A 19,069-nucleotide genomic window follows, 5' to 3' on the forward strand; every position below is an offset into this window, starting at 1 on the left:
AAATGCCGCAAGGCAGCAGAATTTTGTCTAAGGTAAGGGTCCTTACTGTTTACATATCATTGCAGCTGAATGAATGGTATTCTTTCTCTCTCTCTCTCTCTCTCTCTCTCTCTTTCTTTCAATCTGTAGTATAGACAAGATTTCAAAGGAAAATAATTCACTCTCTTAGTAAGTGAAGAAGTGAATTGTACCTATTTCTTTTCTAGAAATAGCATCAGCACAGATACAGAGATAAGTAATATTATAGCAAACAAAGTGTCCTGACTTGCCATTTAATAGTGGTTTAATAATAATACTTTATAGTTTGTAATACCTCTAGAAGCATTAACAAAATGCTCTTGGGATAGTTACATTTTTAACCATGTCAGTTAGAATGTCCATGAGGTAACGATGAGACTTGTAAGCCTTCAGTTTGGTGGTTCTTCACAGTATGGATTAGTCAAGATTATCTGCATTATCTTGCCCAGGGAAAGGCTGGATGGATAAGCATCCCTCCTGGATTGTTTAAGATTAGAGCATCCTCTATGTCCAGAGGGATGGGCTAGATCAGGGTGTCAAACATATGGCTTCCAGGTTGGATTGACCCATGGAGCTAAGTCATCTGGCCTTGATGGGGGACCAGTGGTAGCCAAGCACCTGAACAAGACATGGTACTGGAGACCCAGCAACACTGTGGCTTGTTCCAGTCACAGCAGCCAAGCAGCTGAGATACTGGGCATCTTTTTGCCAGGTCCTAGATGTCCAGAGTGGGTGCCACATAGACAGGATTTGGCATGCGGGGAAAGGAAGAAGCCTCGTGCCATTCATCTGGCTCATAGACCAATCACGCACCATTCATCTGGCCCACTGAACCAAATGAGTTTACCACCCCAGTCTAGATAACCATTGAGGGAGCTCAACCTATAATTCTTTAAACTCTATGGCTTACTTCTATTCTTTATAAACTGTTTTTAATTTCTAACTTGTTGCTGCCAAAAATTATTCGGCAATACATTCATAAAGCTCAATATAGAAAACATATTATTGGCTCTTAAAATGCTCTTGGTCCCATAGCAAGTTGAAATCCTTTTTTCTCTCAATTGCTTAAATTTCCTTACTGTTGAATTTGTGATGTCATACTTTTTCCTTCAGTCATCAATAAACTCTTCTAGGAAAACAGATTAGATCTCTATTTTTATTGTTTAAAAATCACAAGAAGAACAATTTTTTACTATGTTTAGGAAAAACACTTTAGTTATAAATGTATGTAACTTAGTTATAAATAACTAAATAAGAACCCACAATATTGTTTCATTTCCCTTTGCAAATCACTTAAGATGTCAGTCACTTTTTGCATTAGGCTGTGCCATATAACAAGACAACTTTTCTGTGGAAAATGTTTGGAGGTAGCCTGATGGTTCAAGAAGTATAGAATGAGAAATACGTTGTTTTGGAAGTAACTCTGAGAACAAGGTGTACCATGCCATATTGTAGAGCCAAAGACCTAGCTGAAAACCCACTGAAATCATTGGAAAGACTCCCATTTACTTTAATGGGCTTTGGAGCAGGCCTCAGATGCAGCTGTCTTTGAATTTCAGGACAAGGACAAGCATGATCAGCTACAAGCTTTTATTGTGGGTGAATTTCAAACAAGAAGTAATTTTTGCCCAGTGCAAACAAATATGTTTCTGTGGATTAATTTGGTTTTTAAAATTTATGTTATTTTGCATGCAAATGATTTGTGTCCCATAGGGTCCCGAAAGTTTTGTGGATATTGCCTTTGGCATCTGCCTTGACACCTTTGGCATCTGCCTTGAACAATATGGTAGCATTAATCATTTTGGATTTGGTAGCTGATTTCCTACTAAGAAACTAAAACTGGAATAAAAATAGTTTTTTTCTGATGTACAAGTTTAATTATTTTTCAATTTATTATATAGACTTAGAAATGACAAGTTTAAAAATACCCTAATAAATCAACTGATGAGGTCAGGCTATAGCATAGTAGGGAAGTAATTTAAAATAGTTTGCAGTAGCTAAGAATTAGAGTGCCTACTGTTCTTACAAAATGTAGAAGTAAAATAGGGGTTTTCTTTTGTTTCCGTGTACAAATTAGGTATGAGATGTACACCTACCAAATACCATTATGCAGCTTAAGACAGAAAAAAGTACTGTTGCATTGCTTTCTCCATCTGTTCTTTAACCTTTGATAGTGAGATTCTAAAACGTTCAAAGCAGACTGAACAAGTTATAGTCAAAATAGTAATGTTGTTTATCATGCATTTTTAAATGCAGATGTTTTAATTGTATTTTCGAGTTTGTTTACTAATTGGAAAGCAGGTTCACAATGTGGTATCTATCTTCTTTCATTTGAGTCAACAAACAGAGAAGTCATGAGAAAGGGACCTTTTCTCTTCAGGGAGTCTTTTCTTGTTAATGTTGACTCAGGTTGTTAGTGCTTATACATGTCTCCTTTCCTGTTCTCCTCCTTTCTTCTTAAATTTTACTCTTTCAATTCCTTCTCTCATTTTCAAATTTCATTGTACATTTGTCTAATACTTGTCATGTCTGTATCGTTCTTTCCTATTTATCTGCTATGTCAATGAATGCTTTTTATTTTTTGTTCTGAATGCAAAAGTAAGGGTTTTTAATGATCCTGATTGATACATTTATTGAACTAAGGATCCTTCCTTTTAAGACTACAAGAATTTCACCATTAGTTTAATTGAAGGCTAAATAAGAAAACTCCTTATAAATAATGTATGCTGTACTTTTAAATAAATTGTGAAACCTGTTCAAGATTTACTTAAAGGATACCTTCCATTTGAAAAATATACTTTTGATTGAATGTGTAGTGCCTATTCTACTTAATTTAACAACAGTGAAAGCAACAAATAACACTTTTCTCTCTCTTTTCAGTTTGCCATGTGCTTTTGATAGCACTTTATCTGTAGTCATGTTTAATGTTTCCCTCTAACAGTTACCTAGGTACCAATCCTGCAAAGGGTTACACATACATTTAACATTATGCACATTAATTGTTGATGTTAAATCTTTGCAAGTTAGAGGCAGAGAAATTTTAAAAAATAAAGTTAAAATTTTAAAGGATGCCTTTTAACCAATAATGTCAGGACATTCTATGTACAGTGTGCCCTGGAAGAAACTGGATTTTTTGGAAAACAATCCATTAAAAATTTAAATTGAACCTGACTCAAGTGTTTTCAATATTGCATAAAAGCCCCATAAATCTCTTCTAGGAGAGCATGTCTTCAACATCTGCAAGACAATCAGAACCTGCAAATATTGAGTACCTCAGCTCCTAATGATTTAACTGGAATTTTGGGATACTCAACTGCTTGCAGAATCTAGCCCATCAAGTATATTATCTCCTTGCCTTTATAGCTGCTCTGTGTCAGTTTTACTGACTCATAAGCAAAAATACTTCTGCTGGTCTTCTAGAATTAAATACTGTAGTTAGTTCAAACAAATATAATTAGAAAGAGATTATATAGTACTTCAAATTATACAGAAATTGTATACCTTGAAATCATCTCACTAGGCCTACACTGAATCAGTATCACAAAACAAATATAGATTTGATTTGTCTTTTTCAATGCCAGATATTGTATATTACATAAGGCCATAATAAAATATTACCAGAGCTTAAAGGAAGAAGAAACTGAGTACTTTTTAAAGCTTGTTCCAAAAAAGTAACCTGCCTTGAAAGAAAATGTTTTAAAATCAAGGCCTCAAGCTAAAAATTGTAACTAAAAAAATCTATGTTGACTCGCCTACAAGCACACTGAACCTCTGGCAGGGTACAGTCCAGATACCAGCCTCAGAGATTATGATAAATCAAGATCCCAAATGCACATCACTGAACCAGGACACTGTACATGGATACAAAAGCCTTATAGCTTTTAAAAGCGTATTCCTGCAGGCACAACACATTTCTAAGTTAAATGCACTGCTGTAGAATTTTTCCCCATATGCTCTTCAAAACTCTATTAAATAAAAAACCATTCCACCAAGTAGTAGCTGATCCAGCTCCTAATTTATATATACAACAGGTTTCCCAGAAAATCCTTTTTGTAAATAGAGCATCATGATTTTCCACTGGAAAGCAGTGGAAATCTGTGAGGAAATCTGCTGAGTTCAGAATGCTATAATCAAATCCACATTACAAGTCAGAAATAGAGACAAATGACAATCAATGTCAGTTTCTTCTCATTTCAAAAACATCAGTCAGATTCCTTTTCTTCAGGGCCTGGCATTCTGTTTTTAGACAGAGACAGTTAATGTCTTCTGTCTTCACAGCTGAGGTAGCTGGCCCCCATACTTTACTCACAGTGACCAAATGGAAAAGTAAGAAAGATCCTCACCCTCCTATAACTTCATTTTCATGCTGCAAAAATTTTCCCCATTTTCCGAGGCAATTCATAGTAGAGTGGAAATATGGGTCTAAGGGTGTGCTCAGTGGAGTGTAAAGATACAAGAAGCTCAGGTCCACCCTGTCAGGGTTGCCACAAGATTAAAACCCACAAAACTGTAGGATCTGGTTTCTCCCTGGGTATATAGAATAGCAGCAGCTATCTATAGGAATAGCAAAAGAAAGTGTTTATCTGAGCCTCCCCTATCAACCTGACACTGTAGGATATATTCCTATGCTTTCTATTCCTGCCCCCATCAGAAACGTTACATGAAACAGAATACGTAAGACTGCCCAGGAACAGTAGCTATTTAGGTAGATACTACTTCCACTTGTATGAGCTGCTAGGAAAGACAGAGGGCATCACCTTTACAACCTCAGGGCTAAGTAGACACAGTCAAAAAGCCTGAGGCTGAATCAACTCAATCTTCCCAGGTTAGTTTAATCTGTGTAGACTGAACTGATGAGCAAGTGAATAGACATTCACTTTTCAATCCAGAAATTTAACCACATGCCTGCAGTGGCCCAAGTCAGAAGCCAGGTGCGCTACAGTGTGCCTCCCTGCTTGGCTGAAGAAGATAACTTGGACCAAGGCTAGCCCGCCAGCGTTCTAAGGGAGAAAAATGCAGGGAAACTGGAGGTCTAAGAGTTCCAGCCTGAAAGAGGCTGCTTGAAGTTTGGGGGAGTGGAACACAGGGAGCACCCCCTGCCCACCTGGCAGCTATGGGGTGCACAATTTCTAGCCCGCACCACTGCCCCCACTGCTGCTAGGTGGGGAGGTGCACCTTGCCGCACTGGCATGGCTGGTGCGAGGGTTCCAGCAGTGGTACCAACAGTGGTGGTGGCAGCAGTAAGCCTCCCCTCCTGCTCTGCCCCCCATGCCGGGTCCTGACCACTGGGCCGTGGAAGCCTCCAGGGGGAGGGCAGCAGGATGAGGAGCCTGAGCCGTGCAGCAGGTAGCCTGCATCCTCCCCTGTTCCACACGGCCTCTGCTTGGCTCCACTCTGGCTATGCCCCCTGTGAGGTGGGAGGGGCTCTATGTTCCACTCTGGCTGCAGCAACTGCCAGGTCCCATAATCCTGGAAGCTGGGGGCCCTCTTTGGCAGGGCTAGGTAGGGGCAGGGTGCTGTGAGTTGGGAATGAGGGGCACCAGAAGGGCTGGAGTGTGGGGGGCTGTGGGTTGGCTGTGAGGGGCAATGGCAGGGTCAGGGCACTGGCATATAAGGGCTACTCAGTGCCACAAAGCAGCAGATGGCACAGCTGCACCTGGACCCACATCCTAGTGAACAAAGGGGACAGGGGAAGCTCTGATTTTTCATAATAAAACCAAAGCCAAATACCAAAATATAGAGGAATTTAGAATTTATTTTATTAAAATGATTGAGGTATTGGTAGGCTTCCAAATTGCTTTAAAATTGTAAATAGATCAAATAAACATTATGTTCAACTGATAACTGATAGTGGTATTTCATTTTAATTGTGGAAATGCACAAAATTTGCAGTTTTAATCAGAGGATTTGGGACTTATCAAAGAATTTGCTATTTTTAAACAGAAAACCAGGATCCCTGATTATTATAGACTGGAGAAAGGAGCAAAGAATACTTTGTGTGAGACAAAACATGCAAGAAAGGGAGAATGATGGAAAACACATAGAGGGTGAGATGAGAGAGTGGATGTGTGGGAATAGTGAATGGGTTTTAGGGGCATGTGGGGTAGAAGAAGACTCATCTCCAAGAGGTAAAGTGACTAAAGACAGAAGGTGATTTGAGAAGCCAGACAAGAGCTAAATGACATCTCTCCTTCTTCCATTCCTCAGCAGCTAAATAAAACTGGCAGCGTCACTAGTCCTACAGATTACTTGTAGCCCTGTCTGGAGTTTCAGTAGTAGGCTATAACCAGCGATAAGTGGAATTTGTTTTAGTTTAGAATTCTCAGTCATATTTGAATATATTTTTAGTAGAGTTGGTTGGAAAGTTTTTGTCAAAACAGTTTTTTATCAGGAAAAATGCTGTTTTGACAATATCAAAATTTTTGGATAGAAAAATATTAATGTTGATGAAAATGTCTGACAAGTAAAGTATTTCTAAAGAATTATTTTGACAAATTAAAATTTTTTGTGAGATTTTAATTTTTTTACTTTGTTATCATTTTATAGTATTTACTAATGTTAGTCATAATATGAAGTATTATTACTTATGTCATAACACAATTTAATATATATCTGTGACAGGTGGCCACCTCGGGTCCAATCCTGTCATCAGCCTACCCACTTGTCTAGGGCAGTCCACCCACCTGACTTTTCTGCCATGCCTTTGCTGGAATTAAATAGTTCTTCCTAGGTGGGAGGCTGCCCATTTATTGCCTCGATGCCAAGGGCGTAATACACAGCTGTGAACCTCCCCTTACAGCATGTCCCATACGTCACAGATGGCATCCAGATCCACTATTACTACCCTGGCGCCTTAGCTTGCCTGCACTCAGCCTCTGGCCCAAACTTAGCCTCAGGCATCCTCAGGCATACCTTGGCTATATGCCCCCCACTAAGGCCTCTATTCTGCCCCCTCACTGGGGCCTCTACTCCAACCGGCCTATGCACAGTCCTTCAGGCCCCCACAGACCTTATTGTACGCAGCCTCTGCCTTTCACTCCACGCCCCCACTGGGGCCTCTACTCCACCCCCTCACTCGGGCTTCTGGGCCTTATGCCCCTTGGGCCTCAGGTGTCTGTCTACATGCCTGGACCCCTAACTTGGCATTTGCTGGAGATCGCCCTGCCACAGGCAGCCCCACCTCACCATCCAAGCCCAGCAGGGTGTAGTCTCAGGTCATGCCCCAGGACCAGGAACCTCCTCCATCCCTATAGTTCCTACCCTGACCTCCAGGTGTTCTGTGAGCTGCAGACTACAGGCTGAGAGATGTTACTCTTCTGGTTCCCTTGGTGTAACTTCCGGCTCTGCTTCTAGGGTCTGGGCTTATACTGATGCTGCCCACCTCTCCTCCAATCTGATGGGCCCGTTGAGGTCATGCGACCACTAATTGGGCCTAACTGGCTGCTCCAGCCCCTTAAAGTGGCAGGCACCAAAGGTGCCCTGACACAATATAATTTACATATTCTATTTTATGGGGGGTTTTAAAATCATTGAGGATAACAGCTAATTAGACCTGTGACACTTTAGCTGCTTTCAGATCAAAGTGTCTTGTTAGCACTACAACACAAACAAGTTTCAAAATATTGGAAACTTCCTACAAAAAAGGAAACTGAGTTTCAGTTACCTGTAATTGTTAAATATAGTTATTGTAAGAATTACAACACTGCTAATTTAGCAGAGATAATAGATAGTTAAAGATAATTTGATTTCCCTATCTGATCTGGAGAGAAAGGTGTTTCACTGAGCACTAAGGAGCAGGTTCCTGATCTTAAAAAGTAAAATAAAGTATTCCAGTTATTATGTTATACACCCATGAAATAGAATGAAGACACAAAATTAGCTTCAACAATAATTTTCTGTGCAAAATTTAGAGTTCATTTGCTTGTGTTACAATTTAGAATAAAAACAAAATTAAAAATATTGAAATGCCTCACAAAAAAAATCCAGATTCCAACCAGCTTTATTGTAACTTAGCTCAGGGGTACCCAACTGGTGCTGTATGTGGCCTGTTAGGGGTTAACTTGGGGGCCCTGGGCTCCCAATCCAGGCACTGCTCTCCTCATAACTTTCTTGTTGCTACTGCTGAGGTCTCCAGGCTCCCCTTCCCTTCTCTAGGTTCCACTTCCTGCCCTCACCCCTGGAACTGAGCAGGACAGTATGGGGTTGTGACATGATTAGTCCTGCCGGGTGGCAGCAACAGCAGGCAGCCAGCTAGCCTGCTCCCACTCCAGCTTTTCTGTACCACTGCCTGGTATCTCTCCTGCCATGCCTTGATGAAATTCTGTTTGCCCCAGTAACAGGGCAGGGGTGCAGCCTGTTGCCTGGTTGTCCATAATTATGGCCAATTTTCATATTTTTTATTTGATCCAGTTACTCCTCCCTAATACGCACTGCAATAAATGTTCAGTGTTCTCTTCCTGTTCTCCCCACTGGGTTGGGAAAGCAAAAAGTTACAGTAAGAATTTGTAAGAGGTGGCAAATATGGATCTAAACCAAAGCGGATAGGTAAGACTACAGTCAATCCCAAAATGGAAAACTGAAGAGCAACAGGCATTTATTTCCCTGCATTCTTTTTTCATAACTCCTTTTAGGAGACCCCAAATTATTTGGCTGTATGAAGGTGAGGGATAGGAACATAAGCTAGAAGGAGTTTCCTGGCTGATCATATCCAGTCTCCTGCTATCATAGATAACCACTTCATTTAATCCATTTAGTAAATTTATCAAACTTTATCTGAAAACTTGTCAGATTTTGTGCTCTCTGTACTCCTGATCAAGAACTTCATTCTGTTGGGCCAGGGACAGACATTCAAAAAGCCAGAGTCTGAATTGATTCAATCTTTGCAGGTTACCCTAATGTGCACAGATTGAACTGATTTGCAAGTGCAGACATTCACATTAAATTCTTGGAATACAGGCACATGCCTATAGTTGCTCAGGCTAGAAGCAGCCTTCCCTCCTCTTTGCAGCAGCTGCAAGGCTAGAGGGAAGCTGACTGACATGTCATGGCCAGGCTCCTAGAGGGGCTAAGTATGATTGTGGAGGGGTTTAAACCCCCACCCTGGCCTGCAGGGAGCCCAGCCAGACTGCCTGGAGAGGTAGGGGAGAAGCAGCCCTTGCCAGGCTTGTCCCCAAGGCCAGACACCAGCTGGGTCAGTGCCTCAGGCAAAGGAGAGCGGGGTTGGGGATTAAACTCCCCTGTCTCCAGGTGGGCATGGGATCCGAGTCAGAGTCTGCTTAGCTTTTCCTCATGCTCTTGCTCAGGTGGCAGAGGGCCTGGCCAATGCTGGGAAGCATGACCCTGCTATCCACCCAGGGCTGGGGCTGTGGCTGCAGCTGGGGCTGTGAGGCTGAGGGTGGAGGCAGAGGAGGCAGAGAGTGTTGCTGAGGGTGAAGCCCAGGCTGGGGCTGTGCAGCCAGATTGCTCCCAGTTTCCTCAGCACAAGCCAATTGAGAAGGGCCCCGCAGGCCCGGCCCATGGGGGCAAGGCCTTTCCCAATCTGCTGCAGCTGCATGATAGCCTGGCCCAGCAGCACAGGTAGGGACTGGTTGGGGAGCAGGCTTCCTGGGCCAGCTTGGAGGCACCAGTGGGCCCTGAGCCTGGCAGCCGCCACCATACCTCCTGTCCTGTGCAGCACCCAGGACCGCAGGTGCACAACCAGCTGTGGGCTGGCCGGGCCAGGGGCTGTTCTGCCCTCCTCACCTCTAGCTACTGCTATCGCAGCCACAGCTGCAGCCACGCTGCTCTGGGTAGGGGGGTGGTCAGGAACCTTCAGTCTTGTGGCTTCTGCCCAGCATGTGGAGCTCTGGCTCTGGCTCAAGCTCGAGCTCCTGGACACCTTGGAAGGCGGAAGGCATCTGAGTGGAAGGCATCTGGGGGCTGCAGCCAGAGCGCCACACACTGGGCAGAAGCCACCGGGCCCAGCAGAGCTGTTTTTCTCCCCTCACCTCCAGCTGAGGCTGCTGCTCCTGTCACACTGTGCATCACCACATGGGGCGGTGGGAGCTTCAACCTGAGCTGGGCTGAAGCAGCTAGGCTGAAGGAAGCTCCCCCGACCCTCAGCAGCGCTTGCAAGCCAGCTCAGCTCAACCCTACAGCCCCAGCCACTGGCAAGGCAGGTGGATGGAGGGGGCCATGCCAGTTGGTCTGGCCATGCTCCCTCTCCTGCAGCTGGAGTGGGGAGGGAGGGAATGGCTGACAGGGGCCACAGTCCCCCTCCCTGCTCCCTTTGCCTCAGACGGCCATGAGTCTGGCCACACCCCTGCCCTTGCTCAAGCTAGAAAGTCTAGGGGAGGGGACAGCTCTGCTTTCTGGAGCAGAAAGCACATCCCTGCTCAAGTCTGCAAAGCATGCGGGATGCTGGGAGACTCTGATTTAACTTAAACCATGAGGGGGTCTGGAACAGAAGTTTCATAAACTGGTTTGACTCAAATCAGTTAAGTCTGTCGACCAGATTTATTGTAAACCAGTTTCGGCCAGTTTGAAACCGGTTTATGTTCACTGAAGTTCTGATCAGTTACAGATTTAAACCAGTTTCTGAGCACTTAAACCAATTTATATGTAACTTGTATCCCTAGCCATGATGGTTAAAAAACTTTTTAATTGCAGCCTACATTTACTCCTGGCCAGATGATACCAATTTGTTCTTGTGCCATCATTGATCTATAATTTAAACAGGTCTTTTTTCTTTCTTAGTGCTTAACCCCTGTTGTATTTATAGAGGGCACTCTTCACTCTTCATTTTGCTAGGCTAAATAAGCCGATATCTTTTTTTTTCTGTCCTGAGATAGAATCTCTATTCTCCTGATCATCTTAGGAGCCCTTCCTTTCATCTGTTCCAGTGATTATTCATCTTTTTGAACATAGGGTAACTGATGTGGACACATGAGATCTTACGAGGGCTCTGGAAAATTACATTTATTTATCTTAATTATTCTTTTCTTCTATAGTTGCTTTAAACCTTACATACTATTAAGGTTAGACTAATAGGCCTGCATCACCTTTCCACCTTTTGATGTATATAAGGTGCTATACTTGCTGTTTTCTATCAGAAAGGAGCAGTCCTGCCTTGAGAGGTCTATTAAATAACCTTGCTGTCAGACCTAATTTCACATGCCAGTTCCTTCAGATTTCTGGGTTGGAGATCATCTGGTCTCTTGCCCCAACTTGAGCACATAAAGCTCTTTGAATTTTGTTCTTGCTTTAATATCTTTTGTAAGGTCTAACTCAGGCTGACTTTTGGCAATTCTTACTTTATCCCTGTACTTCTTGACCTCCAAGACAGAGCTTTCTCTGATCAGTCATTTTTCCACTCCTTGTAGGCTCTCTGCTTATTCCTTATGTCCTTATGGAGATGGTTATCCTGGCAGTATCTAAGCAGGGAGATGCATCGTATTTCTCACATGAGACACAGGAAGCCTAATACACTTAGTTCTTTTTCAAGAAAAGGAATGTGTTTAATGTCTTTTTAGCACAATCCATATCTTCGGCTGTTGATCTGCTTCCTTTCTCACCCCTGTTTCCTGGCATCAGTAACTCACCAGATCTGCTCTTTTTCTTGTTGTTGGTGACCTCTAGTTAGGCCAATAAAACAAAAATGAAATAGCCATTGTGAAGTCACAAAGAAGTGGCAAATGCAGTCCTTTGAAGATTATTTGAAATACTAGTATCTTACCATTATGATTGAGTTACTAAATATTGCTAAACAAGCTTTAAAAAAGCCATTCCCCCAAATCATATAATTATCTTAAAAATAATAACATCTAAAATAAATTTTGACTTCTCTTAACTTGTCTACCCTAAAGGATTTTGTGTCTTTAGGGTACATGTGTCCTGTTTTCAATCTATAGCAGTGACAACTAGAAACTCATTTTTTCAAAACATGAAAGGTCACTTGCTTTAAGAAAAGCATCATATACTGGGAACGCCCAACGAAGTAATGAAAGTTGGCAACGCATGTTATTCAGTGATATTAACATTAATATTAATGCAGAACACCTCTCCTGGGATGCACTTGTTTACTCCACAGAAGCCTGGTATGTGTTGTTGAAAGTTTGGATCATAGTGAAGGCTACCAATAGACTAGGGTGGCCGTTGGTCCTGTTTTATACCAGACCCATCCTGTTTCTAAACCCTTTGTCCCCTGTCCATTTCTGAATGAAGAACGGACAGCAAAAAGTTCTGGTTTTCAGTTCATTGGTGGAAATATATGTCAATCATTTGTTCACGTAATTCGGTTTGCTGTCCCAGAAGTAGGGTAACGCACAGCCAGGAGGAGAGGGGTTCAAAGCCAGCCAGAGAGGGAGGGAGGTGGTGGTCCCACCTCCTGATGCTGACTGGCTCCATCCCTCTCTGCTGATTGGCTGAGGAGGCAGCAGCCCCACCCTTCACCTCTGACTGGCTGAGGGGGTCTGCCTCTCACCAAAGGGCTGGCTGTCTTGTATTTTGGGGATGCAACAGTGCCCACCCTACAATAGACACATCATCAGTATCTTCAAAAGAGCTACCTAATTTTGTCCATGCAATTAATTACACTAATAACACCTTGCTAAGCCTTTGCTACTTGGTTTTCAAACTTACTCATATTCCCTGCATATACTGAAAAATGGATGTATTGGGTAGACCAACAAATTCATTTTGGATTATATGCAAATGTAGCTTTGGATATAACTTTGGTTGAGGTGAGAGGTGTATAGCAGGATTTACAGATCTGAAGAATCTGATGGATTATGATATGAATGCTCCTGCTGAGGTCCCCCATTTAGTAATATCTGTTATCTTGGGATTTACTCTGGTCTTCCATGGTATCGGAGGCAGTACTTATTTCTGTCTAAAAGTGTATGTATAAGACCCCAAACCTGACAAAACTCTTTTTACAAATTATAGAAAACGCATTTAGAGTCGGGATAATTGTTTTTAATATAAACTCAGTACTCTTTTCCTGAGAAAAGACATGTGCTTCCATTTATGCAGGGCCAACACAGCAGCTTTCTTGGTGTTCACAGCCCATGCAAGAGTGGTGTACATGGCCATTTAAATGTAGTTCTTGTAGAGCAACAGATGTAATAGAAATGGAAATATATGGAAAGGAGGGAAGCATGTGGACAAGTACAAGACAGCAAGAGGTGAATGATGTTTATTTTAACTTGACATACAGGAGTTTGATTGGAAGGACCCAAGTGTCTTCTAGTCCAGTCCCCTGACAAGATGTAGGATTTGTTGTTCCTAATCTTGCCTTTACGTAGATCAAATCAAGATTTAAAAAATCTAGGCAATTCTTAAGATTGCATGCTCTAATTCCTCAGAAAAATTTGGTTGATCCCAAGGGGATGGGAACTAAGATGTTGCTTTCTTTCCTGGACCCCTTTCCCCCCTCCTGTTTCTTTTCTCTCTCCATTCTCCTGCTCTTTTCTGTTCTGCTTTCCTTCTGTTTTGGAATTTTTTCTCAGTAAGATTTAAATAAAAAATACTATATAATCTATGTTGTCACTTACTGCATATGACATTGTACAAGAACTTCCAGTGTGTAGCATATGTTTAATTCATAATTTGTAATTAGAGATTGAAGGACAGAGTTAATGGCTTTCAAATGTATGCCTGTATTTTCTGATTTTGAGAGTTTGTACAACTTTAATGTTGTATAAATGGTAGTATTTCTAATACATGAAGAATTAATACCTATTGTAATTATTTCTTCTCTTATATCTGATTTCATGTGTTCTTAGACTGTTAGTTAGTTAGGTCACGTGTTTACTGGAAGCTTGTGGTTACAGTAGTGCTCCTTAGGGCTAGGTACAGATATTCAAAAAGCCTGAGGCATAATTGATAAATTGCATGTTTTTCTGTAAGCACCATAGTTTAGATCGGTAGCAAACAGAACTCATATTTGCCCTGGGAGGGGGTGCAAATCGTAGACTGGGTTCTGCCATTTTAAACCTGCCTACATGTGTCAAATTTCTGTTCTGTTACAAGTATAGACTGGTTTCTAATCACTTACAGTGATAAAAGTGTAATGTCTGTACTTAGCCTGAAGATGCATTTTTTTTTCAATTTTGCAACAAGCAAAAACCCAGGGTTGTACGAACAAAATAGCACTTTTGATGGGACTGCCATCAGTGTGAGTTCTACCACAAAAGCAATGTTTTGGGACATAAGCCGAACCTAAAGTAGGAGAGTTTACCAGTATATAGGGACACAGTTTCATCTGAAACCTTGTCCTAGTGCAGCTTAGGACTTTGTATGGTCTATATTCTTCCATTTGCTTGCACTGAATAACACTTTATTCCTTTAGTTGAAAACAATGGGTCATGTTGAGGTGAAACGCGTTACTCAGTGCAAGCAAGATTGGCATAAGGTTGCCCTATACATTTAGTAACATTTGGTGACCTCTATCAACAGTTCGTTTTCCTTGGCAATAATCTCTTCCTTGGCTGCAGTAGAGCCTATGTGTTTCCCTAGATTCTCCTGATTACATGCAGAGAGACCAGCAGCGGAGAACAGCTGCTAAACAGGCAGCACATCCAGAAAAAGCTGAAAATTGATTTTAAGCGGCAGCATTAGGAATGGAGGATGATTTTGACAAGGCCCTTCTGTGTGGGACTTGTAGCTTGCTTGCAAGAGGAGAAGAAAAGTTATTTTCTGTCCTTTGGAACAGGTTGTTAAATGCAATTAGTTTAATTTGCAGCCTCAGGACTACCTAGGAAATTTTTAGTTGGCTTTGATACACAATGAGAAGAGACCAGAAGAACATTAGAACATTTTTTGTAGGAAAATTTCAGGACTCAGTAAATAAACACATATCTGGTGATCAAATCATAACTGTACTGGCATCCCACCCATTTTTTTTATAAAGTACTGTTTGTCATTTTTACATTATCTTTGAATTCAGTAATCTGAACTCCCAATTGTGACATTTTTCTTCTGTTGTAGGAATATTGTTACTGGTTTATTTTGGTGTGGCCTGTTTATTCATTGAAGTTCTTAACAGACACAGCCACTATTTGTTTATAGATGCGATCTACTTCCCCAAGAGATTCTGAATAGCCCACACAACTCCATTTGTTATACTATACCTCTAGAAAAGTCACAGATCTAAAAGTTATTTTTAGAACAGGGAATGCAGTAAAACAAGAAAGTTAATTCCATTTTGTGTCCCATTCATATCCAGTTTCGCAATCCTAGTTGATGTTAGCAGATCTATAAAAGAATTCGAAAACCTAGATGTGTGATTCTTACATAGATCAGGTTGTAACCCACCTATTCTATCTATGTTTACTTATTGTAACTATCTGTACTGTTCCTTGGACATTTGTTCAAAGTAAAAGCATAAACTGAAAACTACTTCCCAGACCAGTAAGAAATATTGAAACACTTCAGGCATTCAGTCTATGATTCAGAGATTTATTTATAAAACTGTTGATTTTGGGACACCAAACCATTGCATTTGAACTGCAGAAGTGAGTCACATTTGTGGGAGGTAATTACTACCAGAAAGTACAACTAACTTTTGTAGGTTTCTCTGTAAAATGTCCATTTATGATCTCCATGTACTAAAAATAACATGCTTTGTAAAATTCTTGGTAAAAAGTTGGCTTTACAGAGTCATATGGCTTTCTACATATATTCTCTATGCATGACGTGATAAAATAACGTTCATATTTGTAAATCTGTACTTAAAAATATATTTTTGACTTTTATATGGATGACACTAAGTTTATAATTCATGCAGCTTCATGTACTTCAAGGAGTTCTAAAGACATTGTAGTAACCACAAGCCAAGCCACTTAGCATGTCAACAATAGCCACAGCTAGTATTTACAAACTTGGTGTATGTTCATCATAAAATTCCCTGAATATCTTCTAACATCAAAACTTAAAACCAAAATTCTGTTTCTGACAAAACAATGACCTACCCTGCCCAAATTCTCCTCTACAGCTAGTGTGGCCTCAGGGAGTTCCAGATGTCCAGCACCTGCAGAAAGCTACTTGTACTCTAGAGTAGGTACTTTTCTCATTATCCATTATTCATGACTAAGGAATGCAAGTTTATTTAACTTACAATCACATGTCATTGCTCCCTTTTGTGAAGATGAATCAGATGTCGTGCCACCCATCTCAAGGGCGTATGTTGTCATTGTGCTCAGCAGTATAATATTGTCCCATCTCATGCACCAATGCAGAGGCAGTCAACCTGCAGCACATATGCCACAATTGGCACGGGCAACTTCCCAGTCTCCTAGAATGGCCATTTTTGCTCTGGGGAAAAAAATCCTGAAAACCTATACACTCATAGTTTCTCCTGGGAGAGCAGCAATTCTCCCAGGAGAGACTGAATGTAGGTACATGGCCACTGTTTATTAAAAAAAACAACCCATAAAAACCCAAACCCAAAACATTTTGAAATGTAACTTACTCATACACAGTGGCTAATTTTCACACTAAAATAGTACACTTGTTCAAACACATTTTTCTCAAATATCAAAAAGGCTTAATGCATAAGAAAGGCTAACTGCAGAAATATATACATCTATTTTTAAGAAGCTGGTACTAATATACAGCTTTGGTTTTATGTTTCTGAAGCATCTGGCACTAGGCCCAAATACATTTTTGTACCTCTGAAGTCACTTGATTTAAATGTTTATAAGGGGAGTCAGCAGCAGTTATAAGCCAGTTCCTTTTAGTATGATTCATCTTCATGGTGGGGAATCTCAGGAGACCCTAAGGTTGGAGAGGGGATTGTGAAGAGGAAAGCTGGTCATTTGTTACTCATAAAAAAGAAAGAAACTTTCATTAAAAAGTTTTAATCCAAGCTGACAATTTGTTTGCCAAATTTTAGTCTAATAAGAGTAAAAATGACTAAGAAATCTAATGCCAATAAGTGAAGTTTGTAAAGGAAATACCCAATGGAGAGAAACTAGGCAGAGGAAATAATGCATTTACTTGCTTGGTAGAGAAGATGATTACTACACTCTCTCACATAGAACTTACCCTGGAGTATAACGTATACCTTGGGCCTTTGTACATGCCACAAAATTGGCCTTTAAAGTGGCCTAAATGCCCTTTTGCACCACTTTAATGGTATTGCTGTTTACACTGTTGGTGGCATATTGCACTTTATGTTGCTGCTGGTTACACTTGTGGGTGGCATATTGCACTTTAAATGACTTTGGGATGTAGCAAAATAAAACACCTCTGAGGTGTTTTAATTTGTTACACAACGAAGTGCAACAGCCATGGAGGGAAGCACTGGGCCCCGTGCAGCTTAGGGGCTGTGCAGGCAGCCCATGCATACAGCCTGGCAGCAGCCCATACAAACATGCTTCACTGAAGGGAAAAAAAAAAACAGAGAACCTGATCTTTTTTTTTAATTATTTTTTCTCCCCGGAGCCTGCCTGCCTGCCTGAGCTGTGCAGGGTCCTGGTGCTTCCCTCCGTGACTGTGGCAGGTCGGTGCTTCCCTTCACAGCTGTGGTGACCCCCAGGACCACCCAGGCCGGGTACCTGTAGGCGTGTGCCACCTGGCAGGCGCCATCATAGAAGGTAGCACTAGCCCACCCACCCCCCACAGCTCAGGGACTGCTTGGCACACTGGCAGCTCACCCCCACCCCTGCCACCGAAGAGGCAGGTAAGGATCAGGCCCAACCCTTGTGTACACTGCACAGGGGTTTATTTCTGTTTAACTCCCCCTAAATTGAAGCAGTGTTTTTAAAAACTTACCACTTCAATTTAGGGAGAATTAAACTGAAGTAAACCCCTGTGGCATGTACAAGTAGCCTTTGTTTTTAGAAGGCAGAATGAAGAAAAAAAGATTTTTCCAGAGTTATAGCTGCATAGAGCAGGGACAGATCATCATCCTCAGCTGATTTACTCTACCGTTCTGCTTAACTAAAACTAAAACACTCATTGCTACTGAAGACTTGTTTCCACGGGTGGATTTATGAATTTGAAAAAAGTTAAAGAGTCTCCAAGTGTGTGAAATAGGAGTAGGGAGACCAGGAACAGCTAGCAGAGAGCAAAATTGCTCTAAGGAAGTTTAGCTTGATCAGTGAAACTTCAAGACTATTAAGAAGAAGAGATGATCATTAACGCTTGTGGAGTGAAGAACAATGAGCCATTGGTCATGTATAGACATTGCACTTAGACAAGTCTAAGTGATTGGCAATTAATCTAAATCTGTAACCATACACAAGTTTGGTGCACATAGATCAATCTAAAAATGGTACAAATGGTCTAAGGTAGATTTGGTTCATGGTACTCTCAAATCACATTTATCTAGGTTAGACTGGTGCATCAAACTTCTGTACCAATTCCCTATCAGTTCAAATTAGATCACTGTCCTCTGGCATCCCAGCCTCCTTTACAGCCTTGCAGGGAGGTGTGCTAGCACTCAGCCCACTCTTGGCTGCTCTGGCTGAGCTCCTAGCAGGTCCTGAAGATCTCCCACAGCAAGCTAGCCTCTCCTCATCCTCACTTCCCATCTCCGGCCGTCTTTCAGATGCAGGCAAGAAGCGGGGGGAAGGGAGTCATGTGTGTCCCCTGCATGAGCCCCAGGACCTGGGCACCCAAGTCCCCAGGCTGTGCCCCCACACCCCGAGCACTCTGTCATGAAGCAGCCCACAACATAGATGGAGACTCCAGCACTGAGCCCATGAGAGCCCTTATGCTCAGGTGCAGCCCCACAGATCCCAGCCCTGGCTCCCGCATACCCAGTCAGAGACTTCCATTCCCCTGTGCTTGGGCACAGCCCCGTGAACCCTGACCCTGGATCCTGCACTCCCAACCATGGCTCCCCATGCTTGAGCACAGCCCCTGGACCCCAAACTTGGCTCCTGCACACTACATCTCAGAAGGCAGAGTCAGATACCCTGCCAGCTGGACCCCAGCATTAGCCCTCCCCCCCCACCTCCAAGTGGGAGCTGGTGCAGGTAGCTCACCTTTGATGGGTTAGGATGGTGGTAGACAAAACATTGGGATTGGGCCTGCACAGAAGCAACCCTGTGACCTCTGCAGCTTG

Source organism: Crocodylus porosus, unplaced genomic scaffold (genome assembly GCF_001723895.1).
Source record: "Crocodylus porosus isolate Cpor-Errol unplaced genomic scaffold, CroPor_comp1, whole genome shotgun sequence".
Lineage (NCBI taxonomy): Eukaryota > Metazoa > Chordata > Crocodylia > Crocodylidae > Crocodylus > Crocodylus porosus.